Below are 12067 nucleotides of genomic sequence, written 5' to 3' on the forward strand. Positions count from 1 at the left end.
GGGACGACAGAGGATGAGATGGTTGGATGGTGTTCTTGAAGCTACCAGCATGAGTTTGATCAAACTGCGGGAGGCAGTGGAGGACAGAAGTGCCTGGCGTGCTCTGGTCCATGGGGTCACGAAGAGTCGGACACGACTAAACGACTAAACAACAACAAAAGAAACATGCATGGAGAATAATCTTTATCTTTATCTATAGATATTAACTATGATGGCTATCTTCTTCCTCTGCTGTTGGAGGCAGTATGCCTATGAATATTAGTTGCTGGGAATTGCAAGTTGGGAGAGTGATTTTGCACTCAGATCTTGCTTGCAGGCTTCCTACCGGCATCTGGTTTGCCACTGGTGAGAACATGATGCTGGACTAAATATGCCCTTGGCCTGAGCTACCAGGGCTGTTCCTATGTTCTTACTAAGCAAATATGATTTTATTTTTGTTTTTTGAAATGGCATTTACACACAGACACATATCTTTGAACATTATTGATTATGCATAGAAAAATATCAGTGAAGCTGTAAAGTGTAGAAACCTATCCCTGCAGATCAAGCTAAACACAGCAGTCAACCTAGAGAGATGTATGTTAAATGAAGGAAAGACAGCTGGTAAGTGGTGAACCAAGCTATTCCAATAGGCAAAATTGATTTCTTCTGTGCAAGAGACAACCCCTGGTGCCAGTTCTGAGCAGGGACTGCCACGCTGGGGACTGAGTTAAGAATTTACAGCACAATCCTATGCACGTTAATTCAGAATAAAGTCCCACTGTGTTCAATGGGGCATAGTTCCCATAGGAACAAAGCATGAAATGGCAACCTATAAGAATTACACTGCCTTTCAATTTATTTCCAAACACAGTGATCTTTATCGTTCCTATTTTAATTTGTGGAATTTTGAAAGGACTGTTTCATCTAGAAGTGAAGCAAGTCATATTACAAGTCATGTTGCACCTCCAATGATTTTATTGCACAGGTAAGAAGTTTCTTGCTCTTCACAGTCAGAAAATACTTTTCTCTATTATTATTTTTAAGAAAGGAATGGCACCGTATGGCCTGTAGAAAAGATTGCTTGCTTTTAGGATAAATGATAATATGGGGAGGTATGACTTTTCTGTGATGGTCTTCCTAAATGGAGTTATGAAAATTAAGAAAGTTGTTCCTAAGTAACTTGGTAGAAAGAACAGCAGGTGCCTCAATGTTCTAAGAAAACATCTGGATTCAAGAGGAATAATTACCATTCTAGGGCTAACATATGTCTGTATTTTCCCAGACATTACTGGGATTTCAAAGGCAGAATTGATGTCTGGGGAGAATTTCTGAAAGGCGGCGCATTGTCCTGGATCTTAGGTAGTCAATTGAAAAAATGTGGGGTGGGTTTTTTTGCGTTTTTGTCTTTAAAAGTCTCAGCAACTTTTTGGGTGTCCTGGTTTTTACTTTTTGAAATATGGCAACCCTAAGTTAGGCTGTCAAGGAGCAGTGACATATCCTTCTTTGTGATATCATTAACATGGTTTAAAAGTCTGCTAGTCAGAGAGGTGTCAAGTGAGAACAGACGAAGATGAAGAGAGTCAGTCTAGGTTTGGCTGCTGTTTTGGGGAGAAGGGGGAGGATTATGCTTCCATGGACAGCTCACCCTTCTCCACCCCTTTCTGGAAGAGGTGCTTTGGTTCTTATGGAATTGTTAAAATAACTGTTGATAATAGTATTAATTAATCTCCAAATAAGAAACAGAATATATTTTATATTTAAAAAGCAAGTCATGGTCAAGTGAGAATGGTCCATGATAAATAATTAAGAATCTGAAGAGGTAAATAAATAAAAGCTATACTTGTTTTAAGGAATGGTTTGTTTTCATAAAGAAATTAAAACATTGGCTTATAATACCACTGTTTGGGGTTAATGGTTTATCTAAAGTTTGAGGAACTATCATTCAAAGTCACGAAAGTACTTTTAAGTTTTGTTCATCACCTAATGGTCAATAAATTTTGAATTAAGGAATGTGTAAGCACATTTTCTCAGAGAAATTTCAGTCAAGCTCCATGGATGTTCGACTTTTATTTACCACTATCCCAACCAACAACAAAACCTAATTACTTGTGGCTATTAAAACATGAAGTCATTATCCTCACCAGTTTTTTACTAAGAAGAAAACGGCTCCTGCCTTCCACTGTTTTGACCAATGAGAGCAAAGGCACTGGAATAACAGGTAAGCACCAGGCATTTAATTTAAAGCTTTATTTGATAAATGTACTTTTATTTTATTAAGATTTAGTACAATTAAATAACTGCAAACAGATTAGGTTATCTAGGGTATCAAAGTCTTCTACACTGATTTACCTACCGTATGTCCCATGTATCCTTAAGCCTTCTCAACATAACATTTTTTGCTAAGAAGTGGGATAGATTTTTCCCACTTTGACACTGCATACTGTTAGGTTAATTGAGAGTCCTAATCCATGACAATGATTGTGAATTTGGAATCAGGGTAATGGTGTTGTTATTACATATTAATAATTACTGTGAAGTGTATGTATGTTGGCTGATTACTGAACAATAACATCTAGGTTACTTTTTTATTATTTAACAGGATTTGTATAGTGCTTAATCATCTAAGGCTATTATGATCAGAGGCAGTGTTTGTTTTCAATCCATCATATTTTAATTCTGCCCATGAGTTCAGCAGCATGCATGATGTGACCTCAAGTCAGTAAACTTTATTACTGAGCCAAGATTTGAATATTTTAAGATATAAGACGGCATAAAGCAAGGTGTTAGTGATGTGTTAAGGGAATAGAATATTATTTTTCACCAAGCTGGGGATCCCATCCTGTGTTGAAAATACTCCTTATTGACAACTTGGTGCTATTATTTCAGCCCCAATTAGGTGTGCCTAGTTTTGTATCATACACCGTTGTGTGTCATGTGTCATGTCATGTGTGTCATGTGTGTCAGCATGAGCATAAGTGATTAAGCATGCCCCATTCCGCCCTGCCTCCATTCTGCCCCCTCCCATCCCTGTTCTGCCCTTTTAGTGACGTGTTTAGTGACACCTTCGGTCACCTCTGGGTTCACCGCTGTGCCAATGCACACAATCATGTGTCATTCAGACATGTGTTAATTGGTCATTGCCTGTATATCTAAGGCAGGAGTGAGTACCAAAAGTGACCATCCAAGTTTCTCTGTTTGGTCCTTGAAATTTTCCCAAGGCCACACACCTTTACTAACTGTGCCGTATACCCTCACTGAGTGTGTCTGGCTGGCTCGAATGTGTCCTAAACTGTGATAATGCCTTTTGCTTGCCTGGATGGAGGTTGGAGAGTTGTGGGTGGGGATATGTAAAAAATCTGACTTTTGTATGGCTGGAATGAAGTGTGTTGTACAAAGGTAAAAGTCACATCCGTTGCTTGGTCACTTTTGCTAGAAGGCTGCCCATATGAGACTGCAGCTCTTTGGTCTGAAAATGATACCTCGCCAAAGGGCTAGCCAATTCTAAAGCTGCCGACGGCAGAAATGAATTGACTGCGTAGGATCAGACTATAGTTTTCTTCGCCAACAAGGTAGGGAGATATAAAAGAGATCATATGTAATGTTGGTATAGATGAGGGAATTTCAGCAAGTATAACTTGACAGAAAATGCCTATGGGTACTTTGATACTATGCATTACATACATAGTTTTTACATCTTCTGTCTTGAAAAACTCCGTTATATTTTATATCATAAAATATTATCTTTAAGAAACCTGTGCTATATATTCTGTCCCACTGAACAACTTGGAGTCAAATAATTTTAAAGTTGGAAGGCACCCCAAAAGTCATCTAGCCCAACCTCCTGCAATATAGGAATCTTGCCCACTGCCATCCCTGGGTGGGTTTGAACCACCAACCTTCTGGTTAACAGCCAGGTGCACAGACCACAGGTTAAATGTTACAGCCTACATGAGAATACATTGAATAAATTATGTAATATACATTATTTTGCTCATATCGAATGCTCATATAAGTAACACAGCTTCTAAACACAGCTAGGAAGGCAATAGAATTACCTTTTCTTTTTAAAAATTAAGCCTGTTCTTTAATTTTTAGTGATTAGGCAATGGTGGGCATTCCATTTCATCCTATGCTTTGCTTCCTTCTTAGCATTTCAAACCCTTCCAAACAAGAAACAAGAGTTAGCGCAACAAGAAAATGTAAACATTACATAGAAACTATTTGTGATCATTCAGAACAGCAGTAATTAATGATAATGCAATCATTCTGGCATGGGCAAATAAAATAAACATTTGTGTGGCAGAAAATCATTGTCTCTATTTGTACTCAGATGAATACAGCCAAACTTCATTATTAGTTTGGAATTCAACTATTTCCCTTTGAAATTCTTCTGTTGGAAAGACTTCCACTGTTCTATCTTTGGATCAGTATTGTCTATGTTGGCTGCTTCTCTCATGCTGTTCTTTGTTCAACCTACAGATTTGTAAATGGATTTTAACAAAAATACCATAAACTACAGGGTTCTGTTCTCCAAAGTAAACTGAGTCTGCAAAGGCTGCTTATTATGCCACTACTCTGGGATGTGGAGCAGCACAATAACATTAAATAACTGCCTGTGGAATGTGTAACTTCCAGAGGACTCCTATCAATCTTTTTCTTTTTTGGCACTTTGTGCAACAGGAATGTTCTAATGTCTACTATAGCTACAATGCTATTTATGCATAATTACTTTAGAGGAAGTCCCATTGAACTCAGCAGATGATGCTGCATGTCTGGTTTAAAGAGAATGACAGGGGGACAAAGAAATGCCTAGGTTCATGGACTTAACACAAATCCAGAAAAATGTCATTGAATATCAGTTCCACATTAAAAACCATTTTTGAAACTCCCATCTAGTTCAAAAGCTGCACAAGGTCTGGTGATTTAAAAAAGCAGGGGAAGTATGAAAGGTACTAAGTCTCATTAAATGAAATTCACAGGTTTTGGAGCCTGACAATTGTTTGGTATTTCCATAACTCATAAAACAGACGAAAGACCTGCAAGGTATGACAAAAGAGGACAAAATGAGCAGCAGGTATAAAAATGAGCAGCATAGGAAGTTAATAAGATGTTGAAAAAAGGAAGGAACTTGGTTATGTGTAATATTTTTTTATTTATTTTTAAAGGAGGAATTTTAACAGTGGCCATTTCAGGAGATGATTGTTTTGGATTAATAGGCAGAATAATTGTTGCAGTATACATGGCTAAGTAATAATATCATTATAATATGGTAATATCTTTTCAAATTTTCTGATCCAAATACATGGGTTTACTGTATATTTATGATAACCTTTTAAGACTTTTATCCTTTAAAATCTAATGACATGAACATACAAGCTTTAACAACATTTTAAATATATAAGCTTTTGTTTGTGTTCTTACATTCCAGCCCAATAAAATTCTGCACTCTTAGCTTTCTCTGATTGCAGTGTTCTAAGCACACAGATAGACTCTGGAACCAGCACACTTCTGCCACATGGAGCTGTTATGGAGAGAAACATTCAGTTCCAATATCTTAGATTTCTGTTGGAGCCACGTGTCCACACCTCTCTAGGCATACTGCATGAATTTATTTATTAAGAGTACTTTTAGTCCACCTTTTATCATATGAGGCCAGGGTGGGGTACAATATAGTTGAAACAACAAAAATGTTTCTATACAGTTAAAAGACCAGGTAAAAACATAACAAAACTTTAACTCCTATACAGTTAAAAAAACAACAACAACCCTACTCATTGACTCCTTAATTGCAGCAGCATACTGACACTAGTACTGTATCTAACAGTCACGCAGGCAAGGTAGGCCTCTACTTAGTGTCAAAATGATCAGTGCCAGTCACACTTCCATGCAGAGGCCATCCCATGATTTATTGCATGAAACACTTGTAACATCTGAGAACGGGGGGGGGGGGGGGGGTTGGGCGTGGCGTCTAAGAACCTTTGCATCTCCATAATTTTCTTCCTCTGTTGACAAGAGTCAAAGGCTGTGAGAGACAGCAGCAGCCCAATGAGGGAAGCAGGTGCTTGGGCCTCCATTTCTTGGTTGGGATTATTTCCCAGGAGCATATTTGAGGACTGGGACAAGTATCTTCGTATTATTTATTTATTTTAAAAAATTACTGCCCTTCAGGCCCATGCAGAGATTGACTGAGGCCTGGAGCAGGAGTCTTACTATAATAAAGTTATAACAGACACCCGAAGAATTTGCTTCGTTAGTAAGTTTATAACCTCAATGGAGGAGACTATGAGGATTGGTTTTGGCAAGAATGTCGGATTGCATTGTTATACATGGAATATGCTCTTCAAAACTTATTTGTATGGAAAATAGCTACAGCATGGTTTTTTTTGGGGGGGGGGCAGAATCAAGTTGTATTGAATTACAAGTTGACCAATAAACTGTTTTAATTTATGAAAAACTAAGGTATATCTCATTTCACCACAAGATGGTGTGTGATAGCAGCATTGCTAGGATATGGATAAAAATATGTTGCTTATCCAGCTGGTCTATGAAAGCTTGTGCGCTAAAAAGCGATATATTAACTGTTCTATAATGCTCTCTATCTCATTGGCCTGCCTAAGTGAAGAGTCAAATCTCAGTTTCCCTATCATGTCAAAAGGATATACTGTTAAAGGCTGCAATCTACATTTGAAAAGGAACAGTTTTCTCTTGATAGCATTCTCCTCTTTACACTGTGCATGTAACTTCTTATTTGTGAATTCGTCTCTAAATGAGACAAGAATCAGTTTGGATAATAAACAATAGACGACAAGCTGTGTGCAAACATCAAGAGTGCAAACAAGCAACCTTCTAGACCTAGAATAACTGATAAGATTGTGACTAGAGTTGATCTTAATCCCCTGTGATCTTTTAGCCCAACAGCCGATGTGCCTGAGAATTAAAATGCATTACCTTGTTCATTACAAAAGGATAGTTAGTTGAATTGCCTTCTTACAACCACCTGTAATGCCCGTTACTTCTTTTATGTAGTTTTGAAATGCAAAACCTACCCAAAGGAACTACTTTTTCAAACCAGATTTTATTTGTATGTGACTGACAATAAATTTGCTATTCCAGTTTGATGAAGAGTGCCATAGCAAAGTTTATGCAAAAATAGTACTTAGTAAATATATAGTGTTATCCATTAGTGCTCAAAGCCTTTCATTTTACAAAGATTATAATGCAAACCCATCCAGTTTTGGATATGTCATTGTTAGTGTTCTAATACTATTATGTAAAAAGTGAATTTTGGGTGTTACAAGGAGGAGTATTAAAGGCTTACCACAAGCCAGGATGAAGCCAAGCTGAAGTCAGGCAGTATTCTGTATGTGTCTAAATTACATAAATTAATACAAATTTATTTGTTTAATTGTGAAATATTTTTTACTAGTTTTTTTAATGTACACCTATCTGTCCATCTCCTTGCCAGATGTACATCCTGCAGGTGTGAGCTTTGAGAATTGGGCAATGTATACTTTTACTGTAACTTTAAATCAAACTAGACCTTTGGCTATTTTTGTTGCTAAAAACAAAACAAAAATAAGATGCTTCTTTTAGTCTTGCTTTAAAGCTTAATAACAGACTTCCATTATGTAAATTCTCATAATGTGAATTCTAATCTCCTACTTACATTGATGAAAAATGATGCAATTAGGACTTAATTAAGAACTTGTGCTTATTTTTTATATTGTTTTTAATAGTGTGTTAGAATGTTTTTTTAAAGAGCAAAAAAGTAAAACAATTAACAACAGCTTAAGAAAACCAACCTTAAGGGAGAAAAGACATCTATAGTTGATTTAAGCAAAGTCAATAAGCTAAACCTCAAGCCAAAGACAGGTAAAATAATTCAGTGCAAAGCGTTAAGTACAACTAAGAATCCGGTGGCACCTTAAACAATAACAAAAGTTTTATGGCATAAGCTTTTCTTGACCATACTGCAGTTCATCCAATTCATGGTTATCTTGGGTTGTAGGTGTAAGCCACCTTTCATTGTACAGTAATTGAGAGTACAGTGAGTGAAAGAATGACATTATCCTTATTGCCATGAGAGAAATGAATACCTGCCATATAATATAGTTCTGCTGCGGTGAGGCTAGAGGGCCTGCACCCTTTGCAAGGCCTTTACCATCTGGCCTAGGGGGCAGGGCCCGGAGTCACTGGAACGAACCTTGGGGCATTGCTTTTGGGAGGGTTCTGCTATTGTTTCCCTTCTCCAACTGTCTAATGTATTTTAAAAGGTGGTCAAGTAGCTTTTAATCTATGGGGTTTAAAATTTGGGTTGTTTTGTTTTGTTGGTTTTGGGGTGGTTTAAAAATTTTAATGGGGTTGTGTGTTAGTTTAATTTGTGTGCCATTGTAAATTATGCTTCTTTTATTATTTTCTAGTAGGTTTATGGGTTTGTTTTGTTGTTTTTATAAGAAAACTTGTTTTTAAGGGGAAAGGTTTTGGGCTGCCCCCAGAGTGGGCCCTAACCAATAGGATGGCTGGGGCAGGTTCTACAGAGGGTGGGATATATTGGGACACCCAATCTCAGTTATTATGGACAGGAGGAGGAGTTCTGCTACAATCAGACCACGTCATTACCGAGGAGACAGGTTTAGTTGTTGTTTGAAGACTATCCCTTCCTCCGGGTCTGGTCTTACCAGAAGGATACTGGAATAAAAAAGGGTGACCCACATGATCTTAAGGTGCTGTTGCGCAATGCCAGGTCAATGATCCACAAGACCACTGCCATCCATGACTTGATCGTGGATGGAGGAATTGACCTGGCACGTGTAATAGAAATTTGGTTGGACATGGCAGATGGGCTTGTTCTTGACACTGCTTGTCCACCAGATTTCTCTTACACACAGCAACTCAGGTCATGTGGGCGGAGGGGGTTGTTGCAGTGATTTTAGGAAGTCATTAGCTTGCACCAGGTGTCCTATTGGGAAGACCCAGTTTTCTGAGTGCATGTTCTGGAAGTTGGGCAATAGGGGCAGTACAGGATTCCTAAAGGAGTACCAACATCCCCACTCCACGAAGGATTCCTTGTCTGAGCTGCTTCAGGTTGTGGCGGATGTTCTCCTGGAGACACCTAGTTTGGTTGTCCTAGGGATTTTAACATCCATGCCAACACAACCTTACAAGAGGCTGCTCGGGACTTTGTGGAAAGACCTCCATGGGGCTGTCCCTGAATCATTTTTTTAAAAAAAAATTTTATTCAAAGTTATAACAAAACATATTTTCCAAAAACATATCCTTATTCCCTCCTCATTTTTCCTCCCCCCTCCCCCCACAAAACCCATCCCCCCACCCCACCCCCCGACTTCCCTCAGTTTCAGTCTTTGGTTTCTCCAATAATGCTATTTTCTGCATGTTACAGAGTTGTATAGATCCTCCAACTGTTTAGCTAATTATTATCAGTAAAAAATAATAATTGTGGATGTTTATTCAAAACCTGCCAAGGAGTCCAGTTCGCTTTGTTGCGTCTTCAAATACTTTGTGAAAGGTTCCCATTCATCCTTAAAGTCACAGTTATCCTTGTCCCGTAGCTTATGAGTCAATTTTGCCAGTTCTGTCCCTGAATCATTTTGGCCCAACCCATATCCGGGGACGTGCCTTAGACCTGGTGTTCACCTCTGTGGACGTGGGTGATCTGACACTAATTAAATATGAAGCAAAAGAAGTGCCATGGTCGGATCACTTCCTGGTGCAATTAGACTTCTCCATGACCATTCCCCTCTGCAGCGAGGTGGGACTGATTAATTGTTGTTTAGTCGAGTCCGACTCTTTGTGACCCCGTGGACCAGAGCACGCCAGGCACTCCTGTCTTCCACTGCAGTCTGCAGTTTGGGGATAGGGACTGATTAATAGACTATCACACAGTTTCTGTGTTGCTGTTGTTGACTTTTCTCCAAGCAGCCTCTAATATTTTGTTCCTTTTATGGACAGGGCTCTTCCTTTGGCATTTGAACTGAAAATTGTTGTCCTTCTAACTGCATAAATGGCAATCTTGGATCCTCCTTTTCTCCTATGCCCTGCTAAGTTTCCAATAGTAATTTGTACAGCAGATGGCAGTAATTCTTTTCTCTCTCTCTCTCCAATGTAAAGTGTTTAAGGGCAAAAGATGAATAAACAATAAACTGCATGCCAAACCTTTGTGAAAAAATGAGAGTGAAAAAAGGGAATTAATTGTTGCTGATGAACACATTGAAGTCCACACTCATTGAATTGGCTATGTGATTCAGAGATAGCCAACAAATCTTTTATAATCTTTAAACTATGCATTATCAATACATGCATGATTTGATCTCTGCCCAAATTAATAGTGTGTTCAAGAACTTTTGTTTTCAGTGACCTGGTTGATCTTGAAGCTAGAACTCCACCATTAATAATAATAAAAACTGTCTCTCTTGTAGGGTAATTAAAGGCAGATGCATTTAATTATAGTGGATGGTGCAATAATGAATACAGAATACTTATTTCCTAGTCAACTTGAATTTAAATATACACATTTTTAACTACTATGTGGTTTTACTCAAAGAATGGTTATAAGGCACTGGTGTATGTGTGGGGAGTTCCCAGTTGCCTTTTTCTTGAAACATATGAGAAGTTATTCATTCTTCTTGCATTATTATTCTAGCATGGCAATGGTGCCCCATCTTTCCATTGGAAGATAATTTTTCAATTTCATTTTAAACTAAATGAAATTTAGTTTAGTTGTCCTCTTTATGTCTGGATGAATTTTTTTTGCCACCAAACATAACTGCTTAAAATTTACTAAATGCCTTGTGTCCATTGTCACTGGTTTATTTCCATTTAATTTCAGCAGCAGTGAAACAAATGTAGCAACAGATCTTCAAAGCATTCTATAACACCTGGTGGCCCAGAATGCATTTCTGGAGCAATGCAAGGAGGACACCCACATACTGTAGTTCCTCCTACACTGCTAAACCTAAGAAGGGGCCTCGACTTTCATTGGAAGAGCAGGGGTGCTTCCAGATTACCTTTTGGAACATTCCATTCTGATTTGTTGCAGTAGCTCAGACAACATTGGCTGTTTACTGAGCGTTAATATTGATTCATTTGCTGTGAAGGTAGGCTATGTTGCATAACTGCAAGCATTAACCTAAAATTTCCAGTGTATTTTCTTCTCACTTGCCTTACTGCAAAAAGTCTGATCTTTTTGGGAAGCAGGTTTGTTGCACAAGATCTCCCAGTAAGCTTTAATTACACAACCTGAACTTGCTGGTGTGTGCCCTGGTTGAAGCCTCCAGAGGGGTGCCATTGAGGCTCCCAGCCTCTGTGTGTATACAAATGTGAAGGGTATGTGTGCCAGGCTGGCTTTTTGACCCAGGTGAAACAAAGCCTGGTTTTGCCCCTGCAGCCTGGAAGCCCTCTAAGCTTTTATTTTGACAGAGGAAACTTCCAAAATAATAGTTTTCATCAGCAGGCTTCACCCCTATCCATATCACTCTTCACTGGATAACAGGCTGCAGTCCTAGGCACACTTAGCTTGAAGGAATCTCCATCAAAACATAGTGCAGGTTACTTCTGAATTAACATGCCTGGGCTTTGGACATACCTGGAAGTGCCACAAACATCCTCTTTCCATGCTTATGAGTAGTGTATGGAGTACTGCTTTTATATCTGTCCTCTAGAGAGATGTCCAAACTCTACTACATCTAACTCATGCATGTCCCACAGAAGAGATGTGAAAGTCGCTGTTCCCAATGTTGGGAAAGCACATGGTTTCCACGCAAACTGTTTCCAGGTTCAATCCCTGGTGCCTGCAGGTAGGGCATGGGAAAGACTCCTGCCTGAAACTCTGGGAATGTCACTGCTAGTCAGTATCAACAATTCTGAGCTAGAGGGTTCAACAATCTGACTTGGTATAAGGCAGCTTCCTATGTTACTATGTTTCTTGTAAGTGTTAAAAGAGGCGGCACTTGTAGATGACCAATTAAGCCACCTGGATTACTCAGTAGAACCTGCCCCACTTAGTCTGATAGCTGACCTTTTTGTGTAATCTTTGAATTAAGGCATTTGTCAGGAGACGAGCAAAATA

The 12067-nt window shown here is 38.7% G+C and overlaps 1 protein-coding gene across 1 annotated transcript in view; it reads left to right on the forward strand.

The window, feature by feature from the left end:
• The first annotated feature begins 308 nt into the window (after positions 1-308).
• Positions 309-12067, forward strand: part of PLCL2 (phospholipase C like 2) — a 137024-nt gene continuing 125265 nt past the window's right edge. Inside the window, exons 1-2 of the mRNA XM_053359268.1 lie at positions 309-2200; positions 10829-11096. The gene's annotated coding sequence lies outside the window, so the exon portion shown is untranslated. The remainder of the gene's footprint in view (positions 2201-10828; positions 11097-12067) is intronic.

The sequence above is a fragment of the Podarcis raffonei genome, chromosome 12 (genome assembly GCF_027172205.1).
Source record: "Podarcis raffonei isolate rPodRaf1 chromosome 12, rPodRaf1.pri, whole genome shotgun sequence".
Taxonomy (NCBI): domain Eukaryota; kingdom Metazoa; phylum Chordata; class Lepidosauria; order Squamata; family Lacertidae; genus Podarcis; species Podarcis raffonei.